The sequence below is a fragment of the Topomyia yanbarensis genome, chromosome 2 (genome assembly GCF_030247195.1).
Source record: "Topomyia yanbarensis strain Yona2022 chromosome 2, ASM3024719v1, whole genome shotgun sequence".
NCBI lineage: Eukaryota > Metazoa > Arthropoda > Insecta > Diptera > Culicidae > Topomyia > Topomyia yanbarensis.
In genome coordinates this window covers 38604402-38618809 of record NC_080671.1, presented here as the reverse complement: position 1 = coordinate 38618809, position 14408 = coordinate 38604402, and the positions used below count along the sequence as shown (strand labels likewise).

At 38.7% G+C, this 14408-nt stretch overlaps 1 protein-coding gene and 1 non-coding gene across 4 annotated transcripts in view; one reads left to right on the top strand and one right to left on the bottom strand.

The window, feature by feature from the left end:
- LOC131683070 (disintegrin and metalloproteinase domain-containing protein 10-like) overlaps positions 1-14408 on the bottom strand; it is a 257886-nt gene that overhangs the window by 24095 nt on the left and 219383 nt on the right. The window lies entirely within an intron of this gene.
- Positions 6427-6499, top strand: Trnaa-agc (transfer RNA alanine (anticodon AGC)). The gene has a single exon. It is a non-coding gene; the product is annotated as a tRNA-Ala (tRNA).

Sequence of the window (14408 nt, the reverse complement as noted above, 5' to 3'; positions counted from 1 at the left end):
ACACAAACTAGGCATGTTTCCGCGATGTTCATCCCAGAAAAAAAACCATCTCGAATGCTTTAGCGTGAAAAAAATATTTTTAACTTGCTGACCTGACAGACGTTGTCCTGCCTATAATAAAACGAAATTCAACGAAAGCAAAAATAGCAATGCTTGTGGAACAAATTTCTGTTAATTTCAAGTGCAGTAAGGTGACTCCAATTGTAAAACATGTTACGAAAATTCCTATAATATACGTTATGATAAACAACGCTTTTGTTTGTGCAACTCCTTTCAAACAGTAACAATGCTGATGCTTTTCCAATATATGAACAGGGCCATGCGAGAATCGACGGTACTCCAAATTTATTCCGAAGCTTTTCAATGACTTACGTTCATTATCAAAGTCGAATCGGTATTAAAATCCGTTTGAATCAAGGGAATTCGTGGAAACAAAGCATTGCTGCATTCATACTCTCCTTTGTGAATAGTGCCTTCATACACGTTGTTCATCAACTCTTTCACCGCTCTTCCTTTTAAATGCCTGAATGCAAGATATATCATAAAGTAGAACTTTTTAACAAAAAAGTACCGTTGCGGAAAAATTGTAACCCAATAACACACCAATGATATTTTATTACGTAACTCTATATAATGGTAAACTATGCAAACAATCTATTTTCGAGAGTTGTCCTACTGGAGCTGTAGAGCTAGCTTCTCGGAAGGGCTCCCCGCAAGAATCACGTACTACAATTTGCAGACGAGACAGGCAATGGCGCCCAATAAAACACTGCTTTAGGCCGATTGTAGCGGGCCGTGATTCTGAATGTGATATTTATTGTAGGTTCAGCTATGTTCGAGCGTAGGAACTTCACGATCGCGTGTATCATCGCGAAGGGCACGAACATTTGTACGTTAACGTGTTCGATCGCATGTGCGTTTGAATGTCGCGTGTGCTAACGTGTATGTAGCTTCGCGTGTATAAATTCTTTTTTACAACCGTGTGTCTTTCGCACATTCGCGTGTCTTTTTCGATAATCACGCGCGGACCGTGAATTTAATACTTTATTTTTGGTGTACGGCTCAGATGCTAGAAGAAAGTGAGATCTTCCATATCACTGGAGTTCCCGGTCATGTCGCCATGGAACGTATTGTCTAGTAGATATGAGCTTTATTTTTTGATTGATCCTACTGAATGTATGGACCTAAGTTATTAAAGCAGAGGGTAATGGTTTCCGGAGGTAACCGATTCATGAACGCGCGAAAACATACGTTTGTAGGTTCGCGTTTGAGACAGCGTTGGAAACTTCGTAAGTGCTAAAACGTTCATCTTTTTACAGGGGCGTTATCAAGTTTGCGCGCTCGCGGGCGCAGTTGTACGTTGTTAATCGCGAAGGGCTTAAGCGTTCGAATATTAACGTGTTTGTCACGCGGACCTTCATTCTGATAGTTTTCGGTGAACAATTCACATTCTGACAGGGAGTAAGTTCCCGGTCATGTCGCCATATAACGTGGTGTCCAGTGGATATGAGAGCTTTCTTTTTTAATTGGTCTAATTGAAGGCATGAACCTAGTCTGCTGATATCAAGGATAGAACATCCGGAAGTGACTGATTCATGATCGTGCGAGTGCGGGAGTTTTTAGGTACACGCTTGAGACCGCGTTTGAAAATTTATAGGAGCTGAGACATTCACTTTATCCCCGGGATGCTATCATGTTTACGAGATCGCGGGTGTATATGCCGTGGATGGTCGCGAAGGGCTCAAGCATTTGTATATTAACGTGTTTGTCACGTGTATGTGACTTCGCGTGTATACTTTTGATTTTATAATGATGTAGCGCGTATTCTTGAGTGATCGCACGTGGACCGTGAATCTGATTTAATTTTTAGTGTGTACCATACACGGATGATAGAAGAGAGTCCGTTTCCCCATATCATTAGAGTTCCAGGTCATGTCACCATGGAACGTGTTGTTTAGTGAATATGAGCGTCACGTTTTTATTGGGTCAACTGAAGGCATTAGTCCAGATTGCTACGACCGAGGTAAGACTTCCGGACGAGACCGTTTCATGATCGCGCGAGAGGTGGGTTAATGTTTGAGACCGCGTTTGGAAGTTTAAAGATGCTACTTTTACTGAACTACCGGGGTGTTTTCATTTTGGCGAAATCGCGAACGTAAGTATGAGTGGATTATTGCAATTGCATGGTCGCGTTTGTGACAAGGTTTGTGTTATCGCAAAGGCCACGAGCGTTTGTACCTATATGAGCATAGATAGCGTATAGTAGGTATACACTAATCATAACATGCCGAATAAAGAAAAAAAAGATACAAAGATTAGATTAGAAGTGTATGGAAAAACAAACTAATAGATTACAAAAGAAACAGACTAGTGAAGTAGAATAGAAAAATACATGTAAAATGCAATCAGACTCGTCTAAATGCAGCAAATGTTGTATATTTTGCATTAATGACAATTGCATTCTGTTATACTTTCATCATGCTGTTCTGGCCGGGAATGAATGACTCACGTGCATCGGTAAATTATCCAATCCCACCTTCCCGAATGAATAGCACCGCAAATGCGCAAATTGTACACCGGAAGTATTATACGCCAGTTCCGCATCCATTCCCTGACCCAAATGTCACAAATACTCAGACGAACACATACATAGATAGATATACGACTAGTACATAACAATTGTACACTAGTACGAAAAACTACGATTATTACAAAACGACAACTAATAGGTTTCTACTTATGCATTTATTAAATTCATTTAAAAATTAGTCTATGCACGATGACGAAGTCGACGGATAGACACAAAATGACTCCCACCGTTAGCCCGGTCCACGAATACCGTCACCAAATTGTAGAACAATGTTTGCAAACACGGCACACAGCAAAAGTCAATCCACGTCGCCTCGCCAGTCGGCCACGTCACCGCGTACAGACTAGTGGTTGAGCGTTGGTATGCGCAGGTGCAGAGTATGAAAAAAACATATAACATAAAAAGGCGCATAAGCCCTCTCGGTCTCCTCGATGCACCACTATCGAGGCATAACCATCTTAAAGCAATTATCCGTCAGAGGTTCTGTAGCACTGATGCACGCAATATGCTTGATGATGTATTGCAATACCGTCAAACCCCTCAACCTTGGTCTGTGTAATAAGTCCTGTTCTACAATCCAAATGTCGTAAGTTCGAATACCATCTTAATATGAGAAAGATCTCTATGGGTAGGATTTTGGGTCGGTTCACAATAAATCAGCATTAATTTTTTTCTCCCCAACCCCGCTTTTTTACATATTTTGTTATACACTCAGTTTTTTTTACCCGGGGATACAGGCCGCGTAAATGAAAACCGCGTAAATTTCAAAATCCGCGTAAACAAAAAATCCGCGTATTCAAAATCCGTGTAAAAGAAAACCGCTTTATTTCATAATCCGCGTAAATTTAAGAATCCGCGTTGATGGAAACCCCGTTAATGGATACCGCGTAAATTCAAAAATCTGCGTAAATGAAAACCGCGTAAATTTCAAAAACCGCGTAAATGAAAACCGCGTAAATTAAAAAATCCGCATAAAAAATACCGCGCAAAAAACCGCGTGAAATAATCTGATGGGATTTTCGATTGATTGACACCGGTGTAGTGGATTGCACTGGTTTTGCACTTTCTAGCAGAAGTGTCAATAGAACATACCCAGTTTTCTGCACTTCTGCTAGAAAGTGCAAAAACGGTGCAGTTTCAGTGCACTCCACTACACCGGTGTCAATCAATCGAAAACCCCATGAGTGTACTAGAGATGATTTATGTGCCCGATTACTGTTTTATAATTTGTTCTTCTTTACCGACGAATCAGAGTTAATTGTACACTCTGGTTTTTTTACGCGGGGGATACAGGCCGCGTAAATGAAAAGCGCGTAAATTTCAAAATCCGCGTAAATGAAAACCGCATAAATTTAAAAAAAAAAAACCGCATGAAAAAATACCGCGCAAAAACCTGTGTGTATATAGTGTTCCGGAATCGTGTACTAATTATCGATATCGTAAATAATCTGAGATTGTTTCGCATATTCAATCGTAAATCTATTATCTAAAATCGCTTTCATACTAGAAATTATCGCGCTTAACGTGTATATTGTTGTCAGAAATCGTCAATTTCAATAGCTATGTACGTAAATCGCCTCCAGTTTGGTACAAATATACCGAGTTTGCGCATTTTGTGCCGCTTTTTTAGTGGGATATAAACACGTATTATTTAGTTGCAACTTGGATATACCATCAAAAAGGCTGGCTGGGAATGGACCGGACTTTTTTTTAACTTTTTTCGGAACACTGTTAAATCAAGTGGTGATTAGCTCCTCAAACAATATTCCAAATATGAGCTTTTTATTTTTTCTATAGCTCTAGTGACTCTCAAAAGTTTCTTTGGTGGAGTATATGGTAAACCGGAAATAAATATTCAAAATTCATTAAAAGCGCCCACAGTCACTCATACCTCCAAACTTCAGGTCGTGTAGCTTTTTTTAAAAATGAACAATTATGTTGAAAGTTGCATTATGATTGAATATCAAAAGATTTTTTGAAAATGTTCTATTCTCAGCATGTGCGAGAAAGAGCGGCTCCATATAAAATTTTATTGAAACATCTTTTTACCACAAATAGGGTTTCCACCTCTGGTGATTCTTTTACCCGTAGATTTTTACTGACCTGCGATAGGCTTCAAGAGAAACATGAGAAAACGCTGAAATGCGACAAATTTTACCAAAATCGATCGCTAGCTATTTTAGAGTACATTAATCGATTTTTAATACCTACTGCGTTGAAAAGAAACAATTTTAAACCCTTTTAATCCCTTTGTAACTAATCAGGTTATCAAATTAGCACTGCTTGGAAACATATCCAATTTACTCATATTCGTCTAATTTACTCATATTCATCGTTGTGTTGACAAAGCATAAGTACCAGTTGTCTGTGCAGTTCACATTAAACTGTAAATTGTGCAGAATTTCACTTCTCCGGCTAACTGCAAAGTATTCAAAAGCACCAGCCACTCTCGCTGTAGAGGATAAGCCGACGAGCATTGTTCTCCGCCAGAGCTAACAGGAATAGAAGAGTGGCATAGTGTGAGAAGCACACTGGGGTGTATTCCGCGGATTTTTTGCGGGGCTCAAGGAATCTGGTTATTCGTCACCACAGTCGCTAGGAAAGTTCCAACAAAGGTGCATAGCTCTCCTCTTTGTCAAACAGCCAGCATGAACACCGCAAAAGCTGATTTGAAATGCAGTACCATAAAAGTAAAAATTATCCGTCGTCTCACTAGACCCGGAGAAATTCATGTGAAACCCGGAGACCGCTTTCAAAAACCGGAGTCCTTGGGTCAACCCCGGAGGGGCTGCAACAAAGTCGGATCAGTTAGCTATTTTCTGACATGTTGATTCTTTAATCTACAGCTATACATCTAAGGATTTTTGGATACATAAGATGATGCTGGCATTTTTAACCAAATTTATTGTTGCCATTGCCGATATTTCATATATTTTATTCTATTTTCTATTCTATCTAACCCTTACACAGCCAGTATTGAAAAGCATCCTGGAATTGATTCTGTAGTGTTTTTCTTGTCAATATTAATATTTGAATCATATTTTGATATGTCGCAAATATTAAAACGGCCAGGCCTACTGTGCAGAGTTGGGTTTGAAAATGTTTCAAAATTAGACGGCAATTAAATTATTCATTTAATGAATAATTTAATTAACGAATTGTTTTGTATCTCAAAGGAGGAAGAAACGAGGACAACCATACCGACCGTTTCAGTTTGAAAGGGATATAATAAATCGTTAGGAGTGACTTGGCTAAGAAGGTTCATGTCACTCCTTTGGTCGTTTGGGATGAGACAGAGGTATTTACAACTTGCCCTGGCTATGAAAACTAGGTTAAAGCGCCTTTACTCGCTCTTGCCGATATTTCATATAGTTTTACATATAAACTCAAACCATTTTCTTAGGTAGGTCCCCTACACATTCCATCGATTATAAACAGAGTAAATATTGAAATAATGCGAAACCCTCAGACTTATTACTCTACACATCCATGCCTTCGGCTGAGAAAAGTGAAGAGATGAATCCGCGGGGCAAGATTTCTCCGGTGGTGTTTAGTGCTGTTCAGGGAGAACTTCGATATTGGCAAATAGAGCATGATTAAAAGCCGGAAAAATTTGGGTTATAATGGATTGAGTTTTGATGATATTGTTAAGATAATGCCCATACTTTTTCGCTCATCCTACTTATTGTAGTAGCTTCAAATATAATTGAAAATGCGTGTGAATTGAAAAAGAAACAAAATAAGTATAAAATTTTACCGTACTTTATGACAGCTGCAAAGATTGTCTATTATATTTTATTATGATTAAAGCACATGAACACACTACGCCAAAACATGGGGATGTAGCTCAGATGGTAGAGCGCTCGCTTAGCATGTGAGAGGTACGGGGATCGATGCCCCGCATCTCCAAGTTCATTTTTTATACACTTTCTCGTTTGAGAAATTATATGTCATCAAGTAAATCTACTATCCAACAACATGGTTTGTAGAAGGGTAACCGACGAAACTTGTAGAATGTAAATGTTTATACTGGTTCTAAAGTAACGCTCCAATTAGACGACAGATGGTTCACACAGGGATTTCAACTAGACTCTGAGTCCTTGTTCAAACGAGTAAGCTGTTGCTGCTAGCTGACCCCCAGCATGTAATTTGCAATCTGATATCCCCCTACTTGAACCAACTGTGTGTACGATGAAACCTATACAATATATAATTCATGGTCGCTGCTACCACACACTCTCAGACAATGAACACAATTATGTAATTATATTGAGCAATAAATTAAGCGTGGAATAAAATATGATTTTTTGCATCGCTTGTGGCAATAATAATCGTTTTAATTTTCTTTGCATTGGTTCACAAGTTATGCTATTTTTCACCATCCGGACAGTAAATACAAAAAAAACAACGAAACAATTTCCGCTACCCCGTGTCCTCTCACATAAGTACCGTTCATTATCATCGCGCACAGACGTGGGTACTATGTATTCAAACTTAATGTGCATTCATTTGTTGTGTGTTTTAATTGCAACTGCACTAATTACAACCCCCTTGTTTCCCTAAACTGATGACCGCCATGATGGTAGCGGCGTAGGCGTCAGCAGCAGCAGCACGATGGTAACCGAATGAGTCGTTACGCGAGAAATTAATCTGTTTCAAATCCAATTTTGTATACTGTTTCAGAGTAAACTTGGGGCGTGGGTTGCAGAACGTATTGATCGAGTTGTAAAATTGGGAAATGCGAAATGAGTGCTTTTGCGGATTTTCGTTTTATACGCACGTGAAATGCAACTGAGCTAAATACTTATGAAATTAAGTTTTGTTATGCGAGCAGGTCGCCACGTGCTGTGTGTATGCGTGAAGGCAAGTGGTTGTTTTGGGATAGCTGCACGATGGTAGCAAGACAAATAATTTCAAGAGCGCAAAAACATTTTTTGGTCTCTCGAGCTAGATTTAGTTATTATTACATTTTTTATATTAGTTCGAGTCGATTTATTTTCTCACGATCGGTAATATCGATCCTACTCATTTTTAAAACAGTTAGTGATAACGATTTCTTCACATTGAAAGGTTTGAAATCATAGATTAAAATACTCATTTCCAGAGCATTCTAAACAGCAGAAAATCATAAATTCATCAAGTTTCACTATTCCATTCATCGGTGTTGTGGCTAGCGATGATCAAAGACACTTTTCATCTGCTGGCAAAAAGCAACTGTCCCTCTGTTTCCAGCATCCTTTGCTGAAAACACATTCCAAAGTTCAAGGCCGGATCTCATTGGCATGCAACTCGTTTCGATTAGCTTTGGCCTCACAGTGCATTGTAAAGACATGTGCGGAGCCTTGGAATTTCAGTTTCATCTCCATTAAGCTGGAAAATTGTACATTTTCCCCCAAGGAAAGGGCGAGAAACACACCAAACATGGCATGTAAGATGGAAACTGTGTAGGTACTGAGCACCAACAAACAGGCAAAAGCTGAGTGTGGCCGGCTCTCACTTCACTGGCATCATGTTCGCGTGAGGCACAGCCAGTGTGTCAAGCTCAATAACGCCATCAGCTGAGATTATGAAAAATGAATGTAGCCGAAGCTTTTGTGCCATTTTGTCCGGTTTAGTGAGCGAGGTACTGCATCTGACAGCGCTAGAGACATGGTGACGTCGTAACAAGTCCGAAGGTTATTTTTCCACACTAAGGAAAATTAATACACGTCATGTGTTTTTGGGAGAATTCCCACGTACAACATCCATCATGTTAAAGTCAGATCCACATTGCTGCGATTAAGTTATGAAATCAAATTCTCCCGTTCATATCGCAGTAGCTAACGATAACGATGCAGAAGCTGATAACCCATGTAACATAAAGAAGACTCAGAGGACCACATTTCCAAGAAGATGACGCGAGATGCTGCTTTATAAGCTCGTATTCAATTTCAACACACAGATAGTTTGTGAATAGGAGAAAAATCTTTTTTTTTTGTCGCCCATCGTCTGTGTAAATGTCATGATTCCGTTCGGATCTCGGGTGTCTTGCGACAAAAAAAAAACCCTTACAGTAAAAACTCTCATTTTTCATTAGCATATTTGAAACTGTCCAGCATACCCCGCAAAGAAGCGGCTGTCATCGAGTCTGACAACAACGGAAAATGAATCAAAGTACAGCATAAATATTCATTCGAAGCTCCTTTGAATGAGATAACCGAGGAGGCAGGGAAAAAAATGAAAATTTTCATAAACTGGCCGTCGCAGAACGATTTAGCGCATCAACAAACTTTGAATGCTTTCCGCTTTTCAACGGATGCTGCGACTGCTGAAGATGATGATAGAGAAGATTCTGTTAGCCGTAAATAAGCCTTGGCGGGGCTGTATCGTACTATGAATGTGAACTTCTTTCCCATTTCACAAAACCAATGTCGAGCGGGGTTTCCTCCTCTTGTCGAGTGGGATCTCGACCTTATGCTGTTGAATAGTGAAAAGAATATGAAAATTAATTCGTGTCCCCCGTCTCTCGTTTCCGCAACCGATCCATCCCGAATGATTGTGGAGTTTATTTTGTATACCGGTGAAGGTCTGCTTAGAGCAATTTCTGTTGACATTGAGTTGTTCTGTTTTGCTTGGTCAAAGATTTAATTGCTTTACTTTCTCGTCTTTCTGAATATCCATGGGACAATCAGATGTTCCATTAAAATTGGAGAGAAAATGACCAGGTAATCACCTCTTTTTATTTCGTGAATTATTTTTTTTCTAATTCAGTTACTTGTTTGAGACGCTTTACAATTTACAGACGTTATCTTAGTACCCATAGGACTTTCTAATTTGGCGAATTTGGGAGGACAGTACGGATTTTTGGTCGTGTCTCCGAAAAAAATACTTGTATGGATTTATCCGGAATTTGTACGGAATTTTCAACCTCAGTGGAAGTGGAAGTACTCCCGGGACAACAAAAAATCTCCCACAAATGACAGACTAAGTAACGTTGCAAACTAGTTCCCCATGTTCCAAAAATGCAATTTTGATAGCAAAAGGAAACCAGTGAATGAGAGTACTAAAAAATCGATTTTTGTATATATTCTTATGAGCTTTGTGACTAAGGGTCGATTTCTTCACCCTCGCTAAACTTTTAAACTAAGTTTACCAGTACGTTTAAACCTGGCTTAAGCGTTGAGCAAAGAAGGTGAAGAAATCGACCCTAAGTAAACTTTACAATTTTTTATAATATAAATAAAAAATGTACTTTTATGTGTCTCGACTAGTTATTTAAACCGTTCTTCCGAATTGGGTCGCACTTTTAAATTCAGTGTCTACCAGCCAAGTCGTTCTATCTAAGTCGAAACACAATTAATTTCCCTTATGAAAAATATAAAGCTCGATGTACATATTTGGTCCAACTCAATTCGCCTCCTATGAAGGTATCTCAAAATGATCCAGATTATACATTTTCTATTTTTAATCTTTTTCGGGACCAAATTATTACCGCTGCAGTTTGACTTATTCTGTAGTACTGAAACATAATACAATTAAAATCTGCAGTGGATTCTGGAACTCTCAAAATTTCCATTTACATAGATATATTGGGTTTTCCTTTAATTTTAGTTTATAAAATTATGGCATAAAAGAAATTGTGTTATATATCAGGCTCGTTTGTATCAACGGGAGACACAGGTTATAATATTCCGATCAAGAAACCGTTCATATTTACTGCTGTAAATATTGTACTATTTCAATTATTGGGATGATTTTTTTTCGTGGCTTCTGGAAAATTACAGAACAACACAAATTACCCGGAAATCTCATTCCAGAATACACGTAAATATACGAATAGCCGTAAATATGCGAATAACCACGGTTAAAAAAATCGAATTTATACAAGCGAAGTTACATACACGCGACAAACACGTTAACATACAAACGCTTGAGCCCTTAGCGATCATTCACGCATACCTACGCTTACGATCTTGCAAACAGGATAACACGCCGGTGACTAAGTGAACGTTTTAGCACTTATAAATTTACAAACGCGGTCTCAAGAATGACCCTACAAACGCTCGTGTTCGCGCAATCATGAATTGGTTACGTCCGGAAGTTCTTCCTCTCGGCCCTAGCAACCTAGGTCCATGCCTTCATTTGGATCAATCAGAAAAAAATGACGCTCATATCCCTAGACAAGACGTTCCATAGTGATATAACTTCTCACTTCTCTTCATGGTCCGCGCGATCATCCAAGAGCACACGCGAATATGCGAATGGATCTCGGTTTTAGAATGCGAAATGACACGCTAGCACACACGACATTTAAAGGTTGACGCGACATACAAACATCCACCCGACAAAATAAACGCCCACGCGGTCGAACACGATAACATACAAACGCCCGAGACCTTCGCGATGGTACACAAAGACGAACATACAATAGCGATCATGCTCACACAATTACGCCCAGGGTTTCGCAAACACAAAAATGCCCCTATGATTTAGTGAACCTTCAGCACTTCTAATCCGATTAACGCGGTTTCAAGTTCACACAAATAAACGCTCATTCCCACGCGATCGTAAAGTCCATACGCCCGCGCAGCTGAACCGTATACTCGATATCACAATCAGAATCATGGCCCACTGCTATTGGACTTAAGCAGTGTTTGAGTAGGTGACATTTCCCGTCTCGTCTGCAATTGTAATAAGTGACCTGATGGGGAGCCTTTCCGTGAACCCAGCTCTACAGCTCCAGTAGGACAACTGTCGAAAAATAGATAAAATACGGCTGGTCATGTGGTACGAATCTCGGAAGAAAGAATTTCGAAAACAAAATTCAGCAGGGAGCCAGAAAGAGGACCCCTACTTCATGGAAGACCACGAACACGTTGGCTATACGCAGTGTAAGAATACCTGAGATCCCTGAACGTGCGGGGGAACTGGAAGGACACCGCCCAAGGCCGACAAAGAGTGAGCTCTACGATACGCCCGCCATTGGCGAGATGACGCTGTAGCCAACAAGGTATCAGGATATCAAGGTAGGACAGTATAAAAGATACGTCCAAAACACGAGCATAATATTTTTCGATGAATGACTTCGATTCCGGCAAATATCTACTGGTATAAACACTCTAGTCTTGTTTGGACAAATCAGGTGCACGATATACACCCTTCTCAGAAATGGCTACCCACACCAACACCTTCGACGCAAATTTCGATTAGCCGGCATATTTTACATCAGCTCGTGTTGTTTCAATGTTATCAGTTTAATGGCTATCGTTTCCATTTAACTCATAGTGCAAAAATGTAATGTAAAGCACAATTCATCATTCAAAATTATAAATTTTCCATCCGCAGTGTTTACGGTGAAGTGTTCATCAGCAAATTGGTACATTTTCGAGTTATTTCGCTGACTACACTACACTCGGGCGTAGGTATGTGTGGATGATTGCAAGTGCATTCTCGTGTTCGGGTTCGTGTTATCGCGAAGGCCATGAACGTTTGTATGTTTGGGACAGGAGAGATTGGGAGTGTATATGAGAGAATATGCAATTGATTGGGTTAGTGAGTGTTAGTATGAATTTAATTTAAGACATAGTAATAGAAGAGAACATATCATGCCGAACAAAGAAAAAAGATGCAATGAAATTGATTAGAAGTGTATACATCGATAGATATAGTTTTTGGTATACATGAGTAGTGGAAAAGCGAACTAATAAAAGTAGGTAAAACAAAAACAGACTAATGGAGTAGAAGAAAAGAAATCAAACTACTTGAACTTATCTAAATGCCAGAAAGTGATGTTTGTTTACCATTAAAGATAATTGCATTATGTTAGAATTTTATCATGCTATGCTGACCGGGAATGGATGATTCAGGTGCGTCGGTAAATTGATTGTATCTTAATTTATACAATCCGATCTTCCTGAATGAATCGAATCGAATGCACAAACTGAACACCGGAAGAAATATCCACTATTCTATCATATACGCCAGTTCTGCATCCATTTCCTGACCTGAAGATTCACTAACACTCATCTTATTTTCACTATTTTGCAAAGAAAATTTAGGAAAATGTTGTTCAAATGTTGAATTATTGTATGGAATTAGACTGAATACACTGACTACCTCTCTCTACCCCCTAATGATTTTGTGCTTACTTAAGCTTCCGTTACTCGCAATAGTACACTGATAGCCGTAAGCTCAAACGCGTACTAACTATTTTTAAACCGGACTAACTTTTAAACCGGCCTAAACTATTTGGTAAGCTTTAACCCAACGATGCTGTCATTTATATGGCTGCGTTCTGATCGGCGGTACACGACAATGTTAAAAAACAACAAATTCATGTTAAAAAAATGAGTAAATTAGACAACACGGAGAATTGTTTTTCATGCCGATATTTTCTTGCAGTAAAATAGCTTTTCTTCATCATATGTCTCGTTCCATAGCGTGTGAGAACAATTTGGTCAACATGTAACTGATGTGTTTCTGACCTTAGAGCTTTAACTTGGTGGATATTTTATAGTTGGCCGATGATGTACAGCATTTTGTAGTGACATAATATTTAATGCACAAAAGAAAATAAGTTTGAAGTGGTTGAACCATCGTGCCATGATAGTTATTTTAAACTTTGATTAAAAAATTGGTTGAAATATTTCAATTTGAATTCAAAATGAACTGTGAATATAATTCTAATTGAACACGATACATGTCGACACGGGGGGGGGAGAATATTTATATTCTTTTCAAGCTAATTTTCACAAGTTTGGAATAAATATCAATTATAAATAAAGGTTAGATCACACTCTGCGAATTAAAATTGTACACGTTTTTTTCAGCGAAGCTTAAATAAAAAGTAAACAAAGGCCAAACAAAAAATTGACAGAATGATCATTTTAAATTCACAAGTGTTATATTTCATATTGTTGATTGCCTATTTCTGTAATGCACCAATGCAGATTGGAACGATTTTATTTGCTAACAAAATTTCAGTAATGTTTTGAGCATCCTAGAAATATATTTTTACGAACAAATATATTGATCGCCGTTGCGTTCGCAATCAATTTTAAAATATTTTTATTTGGATGTTTTATGTGAGTTTATTCATATAGGAAAAATGCGTATAAAATAGTGCATTTTACGATCTACATCCGATTGTCATCTATTTGGATCTATCCAATAAAGAAAAACTATTTTTTTTTCGTTATTCACTTTCTTTGATGTGTGAACGACAGATATATGGGCAATAATTCGTGATAACATGTTATTGATTTATATTACGGAATAAAATGATCCCACTTATTCTCACAGCGATATGTAAAAGAAAATAATCAAAACAATTCTTATTGCAGTTTTGATTCTAATTCGCAAAAAACAACTTTGATCTGAATATGCGATAATCGATTCGCTTTATCCAAATGCTCTCCTGTAACTCTTCGATGAGCAATTGGAATCAAGCGTGTAGAGAGAACCCAGTCAAAAAGGCAAGTTGCTGGCTAACGGCGGGCTATTTGCCAACTCGGATGCGCTCATTGCCCTACAATTTGCCAGCAATTTGCTGGCAAATAGGGGGCTATTTTATATGCAACATTTGGGCGATTTGCCGCCGTCATTTTTTGCCGCTCTACCCGCCCTTAAATCGCCCCTAAATCGCCCAGGGAACGCACCATTTAATCGCCCTTAATTGCCTGATATGAAAATTAAAAATAATAATTATTTTCGGATTCACTATCTACTCACACAAATTTATCGGTACACTAGGTAATCATCACCAGACTATAGGAAGAATCGATGGTGAAATTCGTATTGCACACCAAAACTTACCACAATCTGACTTTAATTTAGACTC